This window comes from Dreissena polymorpha, chromosome 15 (genome assembly GCF_020536995.1).
Source record: "Dreissena polymorpha isolate Duluth1 chromosome 15, UMN_Dpol_1.0, whole genome shotgun sequence".
Classification (NCBI taxonomy): domain Eukaryota; kingdom Metazoa; phylum Mollusca; class Bivalvia; order Myida; family Dreissenidae; genus Dreissena; species Dreissena polymorpha.
This window is the reverse complement of record NC_068369.1, coordinates 45412739-45429311: the sequence shown is the minus strand read 5'-3', so window position 1 is coordinate 45429311 and position 16573 is coordinate 45412739. Positions and strand designations below refer to the sequence as shown.

The window sequence follows — 16573 nt, the reverse complement described above, 5'->3', positions numbered from 1 at the left end:
GAATGTTACTTTTGTGTAATTTTTGAATGTATAATGTTTAATTATAGAATTGAACATAAATACGACAATTAAACGTTTAACTGTAGTCCAAAACAGACCTTTTATGTATGTATATAAATTTATTTGCACTATGGTGTGTTGGTAAACACGTCAGAACAACTATGTTCAATAATGAACTATACGATAGAATACACAATACAAACGATATACTACTACTAATGATTATGAGAATAATACAAGTATTTAAAATGAATGCATATTTCATTGCAATCACACACGGGACGTTTTAAATCTATAGAGCTATGTGTTATAAAGTGTATTGTATACGGGCAGACGTCCTTAAAGAATGTTCATATGTGCATATGCATTCTTTTCCTATGAACTTTATGACCCGCGTGCACATCTTGAACACAAAGCAAAGGTTAAAGCGTAATAAATATCATATGTGCGTAACACGTGGGTGATCAGTTTCAAAATCATAAAGAAAATAACATAAGATACAAGTAATGCAATTCCTTTTAAAATTCCGCTCGCAACCAGTTCATAAAACGAGTCACTGTTTCTAGCACTTTCAGTCAAACTCTCATTGTCCGTTCATGTGTTTGACAACTATGATAATACTGACATTTGATCAATCTACCCATTTGCGATGTTTTTTTAACGACATACAATGTTATTGCATATTTAGATCTAACTCAAACGCATGGAATTTTAGTTCAAGTACAATTAAATACGTCCACATATGTGATTGCTTAGTCAATACACGACAAACAAACATAATATAATACATCAATCAAACTGTATACATTACTTATGAAATAAAAATTGCATCATTTAATAGGCAATCTCATTTCGTTCATACAACTTAAAAGAAGAAGTATTACAAACACACTACCATTGGTTGCAAATTAATTGAATGCGTCAGTTTCTGTAGTATATATGTATACTAAGCTAGAAAAAAACTGCATCAGTATAATTATAAAATGCAAATATATCTCCTGCAGTAACAATCAGCAAGTCAAACAAAAGTATTATACAATAATAATAACTATATGTATTTAATTAACGCGTTAGTAGACAAGTGTTTGTTTAGTTACGATTCAAAGGCAAACACCTTACAAAATACTTAGTATATATGTGTGGTGAACTAACATAAACTTTTTGACAATCTTTTGAAAGAAAACATACAAAATATTTTGTTATTTTGCGTCCAGACTATTGTTATATGAGTGCATTTTTCCTGCGTTTCTTATAGTTTTTCAAATGATTCAAATGAATCATGTTTAAAGCACAGAAGTGTCAAAGAATTACTTTTACACTCGTAAACTTATAATATGCATCAGTATAATTATGAAATGCAAATATATCTCCTTCAGTAACATTCAGAAAGTCAAACAAACATATCAGACAGCAAAATAGTCGTTACCTATTAAAAATACATTAGTAATAGTAAAATTTAGTTTGCATTGATTGTATTCTGTTTAATATCATTGTTATAAAATAATAATAACTATATGCATTTTATTAACGCGTTAATAGACATGTGTTTGTTTAGTTAAGATTTAAAGGCAAACACATTTCAAAAATCTTATTATATATGTGTGGTGAACTAACATAAACATTTGGACCAATGCAAACTATGGAAAGAAAACAGATTAAAATATTGGCTATTTGCTTTAGACTCTTGTTATATGCATTTTTCCTTCGTATGTTATAGCTATTCAAATGATTCATATTTAAAGCGAAACGTGTCAAAGGCATATGTTTATAATTACTTTTACACTCGTAAACATAGACCTCAACATTGTGTTCTTGTGTTTGTTACTACTAAAACAAACACATCTGCAACTTATGTAACATGTAAATCAATGTTCTTTTGTTAAAAAATGCATGAACGCCTACGTATACAGATCTACATTGCTTAAGAATTGTAAGAACAAACTTTACACTTGTACAAGGATAGTTGAGTGTATGCATATCTCAATGAAATGAGAAAAAAACGCACGTTAAACTTATCACATACATCAGTAAACAATACAAATACAATAATGTATTATTAATAAAAGCTAAGACATTAAAAAATACAAAGAAAATATAACGCTGGTTATATTACGGAAATAAATCAAAACAACAAAATAAATCTTATTGTTAAACAGTAAAATAAAACAATTAAACAGGTATTGGTGATGTTGATTTTTTTAAATAATCAGTTACTTAATCTTAACATAAACACGTTGTACATTCTTAAGAAGGTCAGAGAAGGTTTGATGGACTTATATTGTTTATTGTGAGCATTGTTAATATGTTACCGACTGCATTAGCTTTCCATGATACACCGCTGAACATTGTTTTTTTATTACATTATTGCGTTAGGATAAACCACAAATATATAAAATTATTGTATGCGTATAAACCCAAGCGAGGAGCTTGTTTATAGTAGATAACTAATGTTTTAGAACTTAAATGAAAATTAAACATTGTATTTATAGTTTTTCAAAGACAAATATGAAGAACTTTAAGAAAGATCTGTTGAAATAGTTCATGAATGAACTAAGAACTGGACTGTATATTGGTTGAAATGTGCTGATCATGAAACATGATGAATTTTGTCGTAACTGCTTTTAATATCAAACAATCCAACACTACACATATACTAAATTTGTATGAACCTATCTAAAATCATACATGATCGTGTTTAATTAACTGTCCATGTTACATCATATAGAAATAATACATAATGCAAATACATAAATTAACGCACGTTATAAATACATGATAAAATTTAATATTTTCATTGGATCTTGAAAACTAAAACCCAAAGAAAATTGAAACTGAAATTCAATATCAAGTTGGTATCCGTAGGAATACCGTTATACCACAGTTAAACAAAACTTCAGCAATGTTGTTACAAAATCATTTGTGTATGAAATATATATATACACAAATATAAGTTTAATCAACGAAACATTGATCCATGAAGGTTAAGACACACATTAACACATTATATGAAATGGTAATAGTTTAATTAGTTAGTTCCATTATAAGCAATTCTTTTTATCAGTCGCTACATGTAAATACCTGCTTATCACACCACACTTTTTAAAATAAAAATGCATTAGAATCTAAACTAAACATCTTATCAAACAGCAATATAACATTCAAAAAGATTCCTTTACAAATCATACAGTATGAAAATACAGATGTATATTATTAGGCATAACAAACATTGGTTTGCATTAAATAAATATGTTCATTTAAACTGTTATATGAATAACATTTACATTTTTCAATTGATAACACGCAATTGCATTTGCAATTTAATTGCGCATGTGTCTAAATAAACTTGTATTTTCATCTGCTAAACATGAAACATAATGATATATAGTGTATGGTATATTGAACATAAAGTTATATACATTTCAAAAGGAGTACATGGACGTAGACACAATTTAAAATTATGTCAAAAATAAGATGGAAAAACACATTTAAAAGTGTGTGCATCATTCGGAATTTTATTGTGACAAATTTACTCGGTGCATTCAATCATGTCTCAGTTTCTAAATGCCCAAAACAGGTAAAACAGTAGATGTTAGTGTTATGATTATTCGATTAAGTATTGGGAGCATACTAGACGGTGTTCGTGCTATCAAAATAATGATCGTGTTGTTAAACAAACTTATTGTACAAGCCTTTGGATACATAACTATTATTGCAATAATATATGTCCCTAGATACAACGATCAAAGGACGAACACAAATTAACATGGTTATACAATATTCACATTTATGCAAATACAGAAATTTTAAACATATCATAAGAGGCACATCATTTATGAAGCAACAATACAATGCAAGGCAAACAATATCGTTAGCGTTTTAAAAAGAGTTAAAACATAGTAAAACTACTTATCACTTCCATTGTGTGCCACAAAAAATCATACTTTTAAAAAGAAATCAATACCAAACACATTCATCGAACACACACATTCTTCCAATACCAACACTATATAACAACAACAATATAAAGGTATAAAATACAGGTATATATTTGTTCGCAAACATACATTTGGCCACGTACTAGTACGGAAAAGTAGAATATACACCATAACATTAGATCCAGACAATACTGAATTTGCACTGTCGATATCATATGCAATATACGTATAGACTGACAAATGTGCCTGTATTAACGTGATTTGTCTCATCATCAAACTATTCAAACTATTCCTTAGCAAACAATTATACCGAAGCTATTGTTGTTCGTTTTCACCATTCTCTAAATTCACTTACATTCATACCGAATATTAACGACATATACAAACATTTAATACATTGAAAACAAAAACTCATCAATACAACGAGAGTAAAAAAGCAAGCATGTTTATACACTGCAAATACGCCGACCTAAGTAACGGAATACACACTTAATCACGAAATGCTCCAGTGTTCGTAGTTGAAGATGTAATACATAGTTCGGGCTTAGTTATGTGCAACATATATATAAAAAAAACAATCAAAATTGCCCGGTGATTATAGTATACATACTCCATAGAGCAGAAATACACATTGTTCCTGCAGACCATTAGTGTTAGAACTCTTTTTCTCACAAACTGGTCGAATTCGACTTCACGCGTAATGTATCGTGTTTACATTACGGCTCCGTTTTTCCATCCGCCTTATGTTCGCTGTCAGCCTGAAGTCAAACAAAATATATTTACCATATAATATAACATTTTTTTTACTATGAACACTCAGTTACACTTCTGAAGCAGCGTTTTTATAATTATTATAATTTTTTTTCTATTTATCTATTAATATATTTCAGAATTCGGTTTGAGTAGAAACATATGCATCGAAATCATTTAACTATTAGGCTAATACAATTGTATAAGAGTTTTTTTCGCATATTTCTTTTATCTCTTAAGAAAGTCTGATCGTCGAGACTGGTCGATCGCGAATAATACATTACACCTGGAAAATGTCGTACATTTTTAACATATATGGCACGCAGGATTAAAGCATAAGTCGCGAAAATTGACTTCATTGATTTGTAGACGAAGAAAACTATGAAAACTATGAAATAAATCGTGATAAGTTTTGATTATTTTGTCACTCCACAGATAATGCTACATGGCTATATAAATATTTGATATAATGAAGGTATTGATACTTCGTTAGTTAAGTACGAAATGTATATTAGGTTCGACCCTTAAATGACGTCCGATACATATAAGGAATCACACTAATGATGACGTCAACGTATCAAAAACAATTGCAGCGTTATAAATACTAAACATTCTTGAGGCCGCACAATAGTTTAAATTCCACATAAATATAATGTATCACTCATACATGAAAATTATCAATGGCCATGAATAAATGATTAGATATCATTAGAACGTTTATCTTCAGTGGTCACCTCTCACAGATAAAGCTTCAAAATAGGACTCGTGGTAATCGCACGGAAGGTCTTCACTTGAGCTAATGTGTAAGATTGTTTCTTCCGGCGATAAATTCACTTCCACGACCAGTTACCATTGACTGCATTGTAACAATCCGGCAGGAAATCAGACGTTAAGTTGTTTTGAGTTCCCATTTCTTGAGTAGTGGGGTTGCTCTTTCTTGAGTATTGGGGTAGGCTGTCTTTGTCTGGAGTGGTCAAGCGAATATGTGAGTTGTGACGACGGAACTGTAATTTATGGTTACTTATAGGGGTTCGGATACGTCCTCATTTTCAATGATATCTATTCGCGCTTGATTGTGCTTTTCTGGTTTCCGGCTTAATTGTCAAATAGTACTCTCGACTCTTCGTGGATAACGTAAAAGATTGTCGGTAACGGCTCAAGGTCGGCCTTCCAAGGGAAAGCTGCCGTGTTTTTGTTGTCGGGGCATTTTAATTGGCGCCTGCTGGTACGTCTTCAGTCGGTGATGTGGACACGAAATCCATTACTTCCATACCCGTTTGTGTCGCTTACCCAGCGACTCAATGCCTCTTCTGTAAGTTTATATTATATAATGAAAATAAGGCATGCTGTTCAAAGTGTAGCACGGAACTAGTACCTCGACAGGTGCCTGCATGGTAGCATGTGTAATGCGATGTGATTGATTAATTCTCTGTTGCAGCTGGCGTAAAAAGCATCAACAAGTGGCGTTTGTTAGCGCTAATCCACAACTGTACGCACAACGGTACCCTGTAGTTGTGATTGCAGTAGAGAAACTTCTGAACGACTGTGAAATTGTAGTTCAAACAAATGGTTGATTCAGATGAATTCTAACAACTGCCTTTTATAAATATCTTCGTCAAACGAAGGTATCATTAATGTTTGAAGATTTTTTAGATTAAAAACCGTTACTTGGGTTACTGGTGTTGACCGTAAACACGTATACGTTTACCTGCGTTCCAACGGCATTTCCCTGACATAACACTGGTTAAGCTACTCTGATTGCAAGATACAAGTAGTTTACGGTAAAAGTGTTGTTTCTGCTCTTGTAACGGCGGAGTGGTAAGTTTGGATGGACGCTGCTTGTCACGGAAAGCTTAACATGTTCTCAGTTTAATGTTCATATCAATTGATGGTTGCTTCGTCGCCAGCATCCCTTTTTGTAATGCATCAGTCACTGTTAATGAAAAAGTCTACTCCTTGGTCGATTCATATATCTTCAGTTTCGTGGCATACGCTTCCAGGATGTTAGACAATCTATCAATGGCGACTCACACGTGGCATCTTCAATATTTTGTAAGTGACGCTTAAGTACTCCTCGGTGGCCATCTCGATTCGGATGTAATTTCTCAAGATTCATTTCAATGATCTGGTAACGGCATTAATTAATTGATGAACTGATTCTTCGGTAATGTAATACAACACTTCTATTAGGTAAGATGCTTTAATAATGTGCGATTAATTTTAACACAAAAATAATCATGACGTCAATGTATGCACTATTTTGAAAAAACAACGTTTCGTTCAATAACAGTATTTTTGTAATTATATAGTCATATACGTTATTAAGTCAAATTAAGCCGTATGTCGAAAACGAAATCATATTATTAATAAAACAAACATTAACTGTAAACTCTAAAAAATTCATGACACGCTTACTTCATCAGCGGTGAACATTTTGTTTTTCAAACATGAAGTTATTATCGATTGTGAAATTTTTATAGAAACATTTGAAAATGTTCGCATATATATACAAATGTCAAAACTTCCTCTTTGTTTAATTAATTGTTAATAGAATTAAAGTATTATATGACGAGTAAGCACGATATTACGATGTCCTTACTTCGTATGGCTCCTTAAAAAAAGTTCGACTGACACTTTGTGTTAAAATTTGTTTTGACATTTCGCTTATATGGTTACTCGTTGTGTATTTTGAAATATGTTATATTTATTAAATACAAAGGTGTAATAATAGCGCTTTTCTTTTTTTTTATAACATTCTATACAGCATTTGGTAGCTATGCCTACGTTTACACCGCTATGTTTTTTTCGGAACATGGTTTTCGTCTTAACGAAACCACTTTGATTTGCTTAAGAAAAAAACAAGGTTTGTTTAATTGCTTTATCAAAAGGAACAAGTAACGCGTCTTGTTGAAAATAAAACAATACCTTCTTCCTATGCAGGTTGTTGATACTCTCCTTCATTTCTTTGAGCTGATCCAGACTGAAACGTGTAAGGATATCACATTAGTGAGCGTCTATGCAACACAATAAAGAAATTTACAATATGTATGTAATATTTAATTAGTTGGCATGTGCTACACGAATACTTATTCATACTTAAACAATATATACACTTGTTTTACAGGTTTATGTTTTTTTTAGAACATAATAACGTGTGTAATTAGTTTCTTTCGAACAAGTTAATAAACAATAATTTAGCAAGGTTCTATTATCGTTTCATTATTCGGTAAATTGTCTTAAAAATGACCTTACTCAGCCATGAACGATGCCTAAGAATACGGTGTAAAATGTAAAAAAGTGATGAAAGATATAATTATTAACTAATTATAACCGTACATAAATGAACAGAAATTGCATACGTACACCAGCCATCTAAACTCATCCTCCCTATCAGCCTGCAATATCAGTTTATAATATTACGGTTAAGAAACGAGTATTGTTATAGTGTAGCGTGGTAGTAAAGGCAAACATTATTCGTATAATAAAAGTTAGGTTTCGAAAAAATACATTGAAAACAAATATTATTTAAAACTCGTCCTTTTTCGACTGCCAGTATTTGCAATACATGTTAAATGCGGGTGCACATGTGTTAAAAACTGAAGCTGCGTATCAATAAACTTATAGACAAACGCGCTTAAACTTCTCTCGTTAATAAAAATATTTTATAAAAAATCAATGAAAGGATGGATGGTCTACAGCGCGCCTTTTCAATAGGTAGAAATCCAATTTAAAATTATCAATTATAAAGCATACTTAAAGTCGAATGATATTAAACATAAAACTAAGGGAAACATTACAAATAGAAACTTAGTAGGAAGTAATTTATTGAATGCATTTGTTCTTATTTACTATACAAATGCACACTAGTAGGTAATTTACCCTTTATTACACGCAGTACACAATAACATTACAAAGTATTAGTAAATACTTCTGCGTTGTTTATATACGCGTCTGAACCAGTTGAACAATTAATTTACGACGACATTTTTCTTGCTAGCTGTTTAAAAACTTAACGTTAATCATAGACCGATTTAATACCGCGACACCAGCTATCATGAAATGTTAATGCTTAATGTTGTGCTGTATGTCGTGGGCTGTAGTGTACAGGGAATAGATAAGTTGCTTAAAATAAAAGACTAGCGAATGTAAACAAGAATAACTCGCATGGTAATAATGTATGGAGAAGCATTATTCATATATCAATCATAACGCGAGTGAAACAATATGTCAATAAAGCAAATATACATCTACAAGGTCAATATAATCATAGCTGACAAGTATCTTCAATATTGGTTACGATTTTAATAAAGTATTATTTTCGTAATTAAACGAATGCGGCTCGGCAATCTTAACGATGCATTGTGTTTGCTGATCAAGTGACATTATTTCACCAAACACATTTATTACACACCCTAGACAGTTTACGTGACCAAAGTCATTGAAATCACTTGATTGCAAGCCAGCATAAGCGGGTAGCATACCGGTCCGTCATCAGTACGATATTAACATTCCCTGGGAATCCATAACGAACTATGTGCTCTTGGGCATACGACATACACAATACTGAGTAACCAGATCCGAATTCTTTCTTTATTTTTCAATCTCGTTTTAAAATATTTAATAATTTTTCACTCAATTTATATTGTTTAGAGTCACATCGTAATAGTTTGCTATTTCTACATCGCTTCATACAATTGCATTTCACGGCGTAAAAATAAGAAATATTCACCATTGTGCATACATACGATGTGTATTCCAAATTAAATATATGAAAGAACGTTCTTAAAGGGCTACTTATAGGCATACATTTGTGTCTTCTCTTTCGAAATATTAGCGTATTTGATTTGGAAAGGTGACCTTGTCGGATATTTAACGCTTACCACAGAACCGATATGAAAATACTACAGATTTTAAAATTACAACTGCACCAATGACACCTTGTCTAGTATTCACCTTGACCCAATGACTAAGGTAAACCATAATCGATTATATCTACATGGTAAGGCATTGTTCATTTTACAGTAAGTTATTAAATGCATCAACTCAAACATAGGCACGCAAACAATAAATTGAAAGACTTCACACATATATTGAGAATAGAATGACAATAAATGTCACACGGGGTTCGAACATCGACATCTAATTTACAAAGATTCTATTGTGGTTTCTATGTACACGAGATTGCTTTAATTACTTCCTGTAAGAGACCCTCGTGTTATGCCAATGTTAACCAAATAACATTGACACATTCTCAATAAGTCCAAAGTGTTACTTAAAACATTAGATATAACTGTTTTAATTTAAACTAGTATGCTCTGGCTATTTGACCGAGACTGATATTATTTTGCTTTGTTCCTTATTCTTGCTAGTTTTGTTTTGATCAAACACAATGATGACGTTTATATTGAGAGCCTCATTCCTTTAATATTAAACATTTCCGTTAAATATTAAGTTCCAATTATTCAGTGAGCTAAGTAAGGTAACATGTATTGGTATTACCTATTTAAACTGAACGAATATATATAAAACCATGTCAAATCATGTCGATCTGATTCGTGGATAGGAAATAATTCTTTTGAACGATCAACAACGAATAATGTCATGCTCGTTTTTAAGTGCATCGTCTATATACAGATATATTTTTATTGTTTATATATTATTTTTACAATACATTGAATAGTATATGGGTTATGAGGGTTTTTGTCAAATAAGTTATATAATTTGAACGAAATATGTCAAATAGACGCGACTATAGGATGTATTAAACTGAAACAACGAGGGTTATTATATATATAACTTACCGCTTGCAAAGTCTTAGTCATCCTGAAATATGAAACAACTAACTAGTTAAAGTAAACATTTGCGAAAAAAGTCAATATTAGAACATCGCATATAATCCATTTGTTTACTATATTCTTATAATAGATACATCATCAGTATAAATGCATTTCATATAGCATTACTTACATCGATTTCCGAAACTCCTCTTCATGTTTCGCCTGCAAAATATATATTACACTATATATAAGAATTATGTCATTTCAACAGAACATGCGTGTTTGACTCAAGCAGTGAAAATGGGATTGACAATAATGTGCAGAACAAACAATAGATATAACATCCCTCCTATGAACATATCAAGATAATTGATTATGACTAACAGTAAATTTATAGATACTACTCAACATGATTTGTCAATATGTTGGTGAATACGAGATGATACAATGATAATCGCACTTTTTTTAATATGCAGTATTAGTATTACTACAAGGGTAACAGTATATGCACCAGTAATGAACATATACATTGAGGTACTGATTTTTATTTTAAATGAATGTTTTGCTTGGTGCATAAATGCCTATTTTCTAACTTACCTACAATTATACACGAAATCACACTAATGTCTTCTTATTCATCACATTTATAATTTTTATTTAAAAAAAAACAACTTATTGGGATAAACATATATTGTTTGAGATTTTCTAACACTATTTATTGAGAAAGATAGATACACATAATTTATAAATCAAACTGTTTTGCGTTATACTAAGATAATAATACATTTTAAAGAAATACGGACACTATTGCGTTGAAAAAAATCTCACAAGGAAAGGAACGCAATGTTGTTAATTATAAACGAACTTTTAGTACAAATGTTTGGTTTTATTATTTTTAATTATAAGATATATTTAATTCATAAGACATTTTAACGTCATAATTATTGTTCAAGTTTAGATAGATCAAAACTGCACTGGGCCAGAATCACTGATAAAGCGTTGTTGTGTGTAGCTTCCTTGGCATGGTTAGGTTGTGCCGCCTATGTCATTAAAAGATCAAAAGGGGCATGCTTATATGGTAAAGCGGTATGACTGCAGTGACAGCGCAGAGAATTTCGCACTTGTAGTAATTGCTGGATATAAAGTGATTTATTTATATTACAATTAAAATTCGCAATGTATTCAATCTTTAAACAAGACATGTTGTAATGCCACAGCGGACTTCTATCTCTGCTAACGTAGTAATTTAATTTCGGATCAAATACCTTCACCATCAAACGGCATTTTTTTAAAGAGGTGTATGCTCGATGATTTTGTCTGACTTCTATGTCAGACCCGGATAACGACACGTTATGTGTGGCAAACATTGCAAACACTTAAATATAATCCATGAAATAATGAAATTATTTTTTAAAGGGCAAGTGTTGTGTATACAATTATTTCAGATGTGTTGTATCGACCTCACAACAAATGTATATCCATAACTAATTGAGTGTATTTATTGTCATTTTTCTTTACGGAACAACGCTTGTTTGCTCGTTAGGATCTATTGTTTTAAAGTAACTCTTACCCATCCCATCGTGTGTCACACAAATACGTCGAGAAGCGACACGTGTGGTCACAATGAATCGAACGGCTTGTCATTGACACCAAACAACGCCACGAAGTGGCTCGAACTACAATCAAGCCATTTGGCTACCATCAATCAAAGAGATCTACGGTCATGATGATTTACGACTACACTTTAATATGTTGTTGCTTCTTCGGGATAATAAAAACAAAAACTTGGCCCCTTTGGCCGATTACAAAAAGCGCTCTCCCGGGTGATTACAAGTCTTTAAATACGCATTGACCCCAGGAAGCCCATATAACTGGGGTTGACAAGATTGATCAAAGGTCGAACCTAATACCTCAGTCACAAATAGACACCGATCACCGTCCGATCAGCGGCCGACGTATTTTTCCGCTCATCGGGCTGGCGACCGGCCGATGATCGCACGGAAACCGGGCCAATTGGTAGCATCGGGCAATGTCCGGATTCATTTTAAGTCTCACTTAAAATTTTACTCGACGTCGGACCCGGGAATGAATCAAGTTGAGATCGAAACAAGATCGGACGATCAACGCACGGGTATCGCCCGGCGATCGCCCGACATCGGATTCATTAAACGCGTATCGACAAAAGTAAATGTATTTCCCAGAGGCATATACAACGGCCGGTGACCGTCTGATTTCCGGAGGGCGTCCGCACGATGACCGACGGACGCCGGACGATGCTCGTTATGATACACGTACAATGAATGCGATGTCGGGCGCACGCCGGGCGATAACCGCTCGTTGATCGTCCGATCTTTTTTCGATCTCAACTCGATTCCTTTCCGGGCCCGATGTCGGGTTAAACAAACTGTGAAAAACGTCGGTCGCTAATCGGACGGTAATCGGTGTCTATTTGTGACTGATGTTTTAAGCTTTGTAACTCATCGGACTGCGGACGGCTCCGACGTGTCAAGTCTTCCCGATGCCTGGAGATCGGACACATCGGCCGGCGACCGGATTATTTGTGACTGAGGCATATAACAAAATGTTGTATACACGTTCACTTTGAAAAAGATTCTATAAATTCTACAAACATTCCAAAGTTCACTTCATCAATTGCTATTTATGCAGACCGATTATGAATGTATGTGTCAATAATTCTGACAACGTGTTGCTTTACACAGCCATCTGTCAATTTCGAGTACTTGTATATAACATTAGTTTTGTTTTGCAAGGGTAGTCAGGCATAACGATTTGTACTCGTATTTGTTTAAATGGAAACCTAATAAAATTATTGTTTGAATTGTCAGTGATTTGTTTAAAAGTTAGGTTAATTAAAAAAACAACGAAGATCTTGAACGAATAAGCATAGAGGAATTTTCGCACTTGTATGCTTCTAGCTTGCACTCCTTTTAAAATGTTTGATTAATATTAATACAAACAATAATAACGCCGTCAATGTCATATACACAATTCCATCAATAGAAGCGCAACTGAGTATGCGCTATTATGAAAAAAACGTTTCGAGAAATTAGATTTGTGTGTAATAATAGAGACCGAAAAGTTATTAAGTCAAATAAAGCCGTATTTCGATCACGGTATAATATTCTTCATAAAACAAACATTTACTGTTAACTGTCAAAACTTACACGCTTACTTCAACAGCTGTTAAAATTTTGTTTTTCAAACATGAAATAATAATCGATTGTGAAAGTTGAATAGAAAAAATTATAAAAATGTCCGCATATATATATACAAATGTCAAACCGTTCTTTTTGTTTTTATTAATTTTTAATATATCTAAAGTAGGTATCTATTAACAACTATTATATTAACATGCATGACGTATAAGCACGGCATAACAGTTGTTTAATGCACAGTTTTCTGTACTAAATTCGTATGGCTCCGAAACAGATAGTTCGACTGACACTTTGTGTTTAAATTCGTTTTGAAATTTCGCTTATACAGTAACGCGTTTTGTATTTTGAAATATGTTATATTCATTAAAAAAAGGTCTTTTCACAGCGCTTAAGAAAAAAACAACAAAAAAAACAACATTTTATACCACATTTAGTAGCTATGCCTACGTAAACATGGACATGTTTTTTAAGGAATTTTGTTTTCGACTTTACGGAACCACTTGGCATTGTTTCAGAAAAAAACAGGTTTGTTTTATGTTGTCATCAATAGGATCTCGAAACGTGTCTGTTTGAATATAAAGCAATACCTCCATATGCAGGTTGTCGATACTCTCCTGCATTTTGTCTTGCTTAGCCACACTGAAACGTTAAAGGATATCACATTAGTGAGCGTCAATGCAACCATATAAAGAAGAAATATTACGTCGTGTTTTATTTCAAAATCGATTCAGCGTTAAAACAAAACATATTTAAATACGATTTTCTCCTATGCCATTCCTTTGATTCCTTCCTGGTGTTCATTACTTTAAAAACGAGTATCTTCGTTCAAGGTCTTTTTAATTATAAGGATTGTCGACAACACCTGTTACATTCAAATTCAAATAAATTCTGACACATTAATTGCTTTCAGAGTTTGACAATTGACACTTTTGTACGTGATATTTAATCAGATGGTAAGTGCTACACGAATGCTTAAAGCCACACACCTTGAAATTAAATACATATTAATAGTAAATTTAGGTATCAATAAGAAACATATTTTATCTATGCCAATTAGAATATATCTGGCGGTAACAAGGTAGAAATCCGTCTTTTATGAACTTTAAAACTTAAAAATAATCGCGTTTGTCAAAATGGACGTATACGTCTATGCATCCTACTTTCGGTTTTAAAGGCGGTACCATTTGAAAAATAATAAATTGCTTGCTAACTATGCTATATAGTTAATTTTATCTATGCCAATTAGAATATATCTGATGGTTACAGGGTAGAAATCCGCATTTTTTTGCGCTTTAAAACTTCAAAATAATCGCGTTTGTCGAAAGGGACGAATACATATAGAAATCCTACTTTCGGTTTTAAAATTTAAAACAAAATTGAATAACTTGCTGACTAGGCTATAGATTTAATGAAAATGTTGCAAACTTTCAAATTGCATCTATATGTATTGATTAACATGTATTTTATTTCAAGGTGTGTGGCTTTAATCATACAATATATACAATTGGTAAACAGGTTTTTGTTTCCTTAGAACATAATAACGTGAGTAATTAGAGTCTTTCAAATTACTAAACAGACATCATTTTAGAAACGTTCTATTCTCGTTTCATAATTCGGTAAAAGGTCTTAAATAATAACCTTTTTTACAATGAATGATGCTCAATAATACGATATAAAATGTAAAATAGTGAAGAAATATAAAACAGGTAACTAATGTACACATCAAATAATTATGACCGCACATAAAGGACAGAAAATGTATACGTACACCAGGCGTCTAAACTCATCCTCTCTCTCAGCCTGCAATATCATATTATAATATTATGGTTAAGAAACAAGTATTGCAATAAAGTAGCTTCGTATTAAAGGCAAACTTTATTCGAATATATAAAGGCATGTTTCGAAAAATACATTGATAACAAATATAATTTAAAACACCTCGTCCTTTTTTGACTGCCAGTAAGTACTATACATGGTTTTATATGGTTTTATTTCAAAATGCATTAGGCTTGAAGCCCATGAGTATACATACATATAACACACAATGTATTCAACATTGGTCAATGACATACAGGCATATACATATATAATTTTAGCAATATAAATTTAGATTTAACAATACATGAATTTGCAACTCTAAAGACATGCATATTGAAATAAACAGCTATTTTAAACAGGTATATAACTGTATAACAGTGTTTACCGTTACGAAGTTATTTAAGGTAAGTATATAAAAATGCATATTGTAGAGTCGTATCTTATTCAAATATAATTGAATGTTCTAAGAAAGTGTATACATAATGTGTTTATTACTATTACTAAAAATAGACAGTAGTACATGGAGAGAAACTATTGATAATACAATTCTGTTCGTAATTTAGCTGCTTTAAAAATAAATGTTGCAAGATTTTTAATTGTTTTAAAAAATGAAACTCATCTTCGAGAACGTTACAGTGTTTACATTTTCTGTTAGCATACGGGTGTCTTTTCAGGCTTGTGCCATCGCCCTGCTTCGACTTTAAGTCTGTGAGCAGATACTTTTAGGCGCGTTAACTCGAATCTTAATTTTATAATATTTACAACATTAAGATACGTCTGAAATCTAAAATTTCCGTAAATGCAATAGTTTTTACCCATTGTAGTTTGTTGTAACTCGGTTATCCAACCTTGAACGTAAATATCAGATATGCGTTGTTTTACAATAGATATAAAACAATTAACGTCCCCTACTCCCTGAACATAACCATGCCTCACCGAAACCTAGAGTATTTAATATATAATTTACAGATTTTACCCAAGAATTGTTTTCGGGATGAAGTTCAAGATCATGTAATAACATACTATAAACAATTTTAGTATATTTAACATCATCAGATTGTAATAATTTTAACCAATATTTTAAAACATAAACGATCCGTTTATTTATTAGGACACC

At 32.1% G+C, this 16573-nt stretch overlaps 2 long non-coding RNA genes across 2 annotated transcripts; both read right to left on the bottom strand.

The window, feature by feature from the left end:
* Positions 1–4035: 4035 nt before the first annotated feature.
* Positions 4036–15440, bottom strand: LOC127859430 (uncharacterized). Its single transcript, XR_008039384.1, has 3 exons — positions 15407–15440; positions 7611–7665; positions 4036–4693 (listed from the first exon to the last, which is right to left on the bottom strand). It is a non-coding gene; the product is annotated as an uncharacterized LOC127859430 (long non-coding RNA).
* Positions 8007–10698, bottom strand: LOC127859434 (uncharacterized). The gene is made up of 3 exons (XR_008039387.1): positions 10653–10698; positions 10487–10508; positions 8007–8080 (listed from the first exon to the last, which is right to left on the bottom strand). It is a non-coding gene; the product is annotated as an uncharacterized LOC127859434 (long non-coding RNA).
* Positions 15441–16573: the final 1133 nt, after the last annotated feature.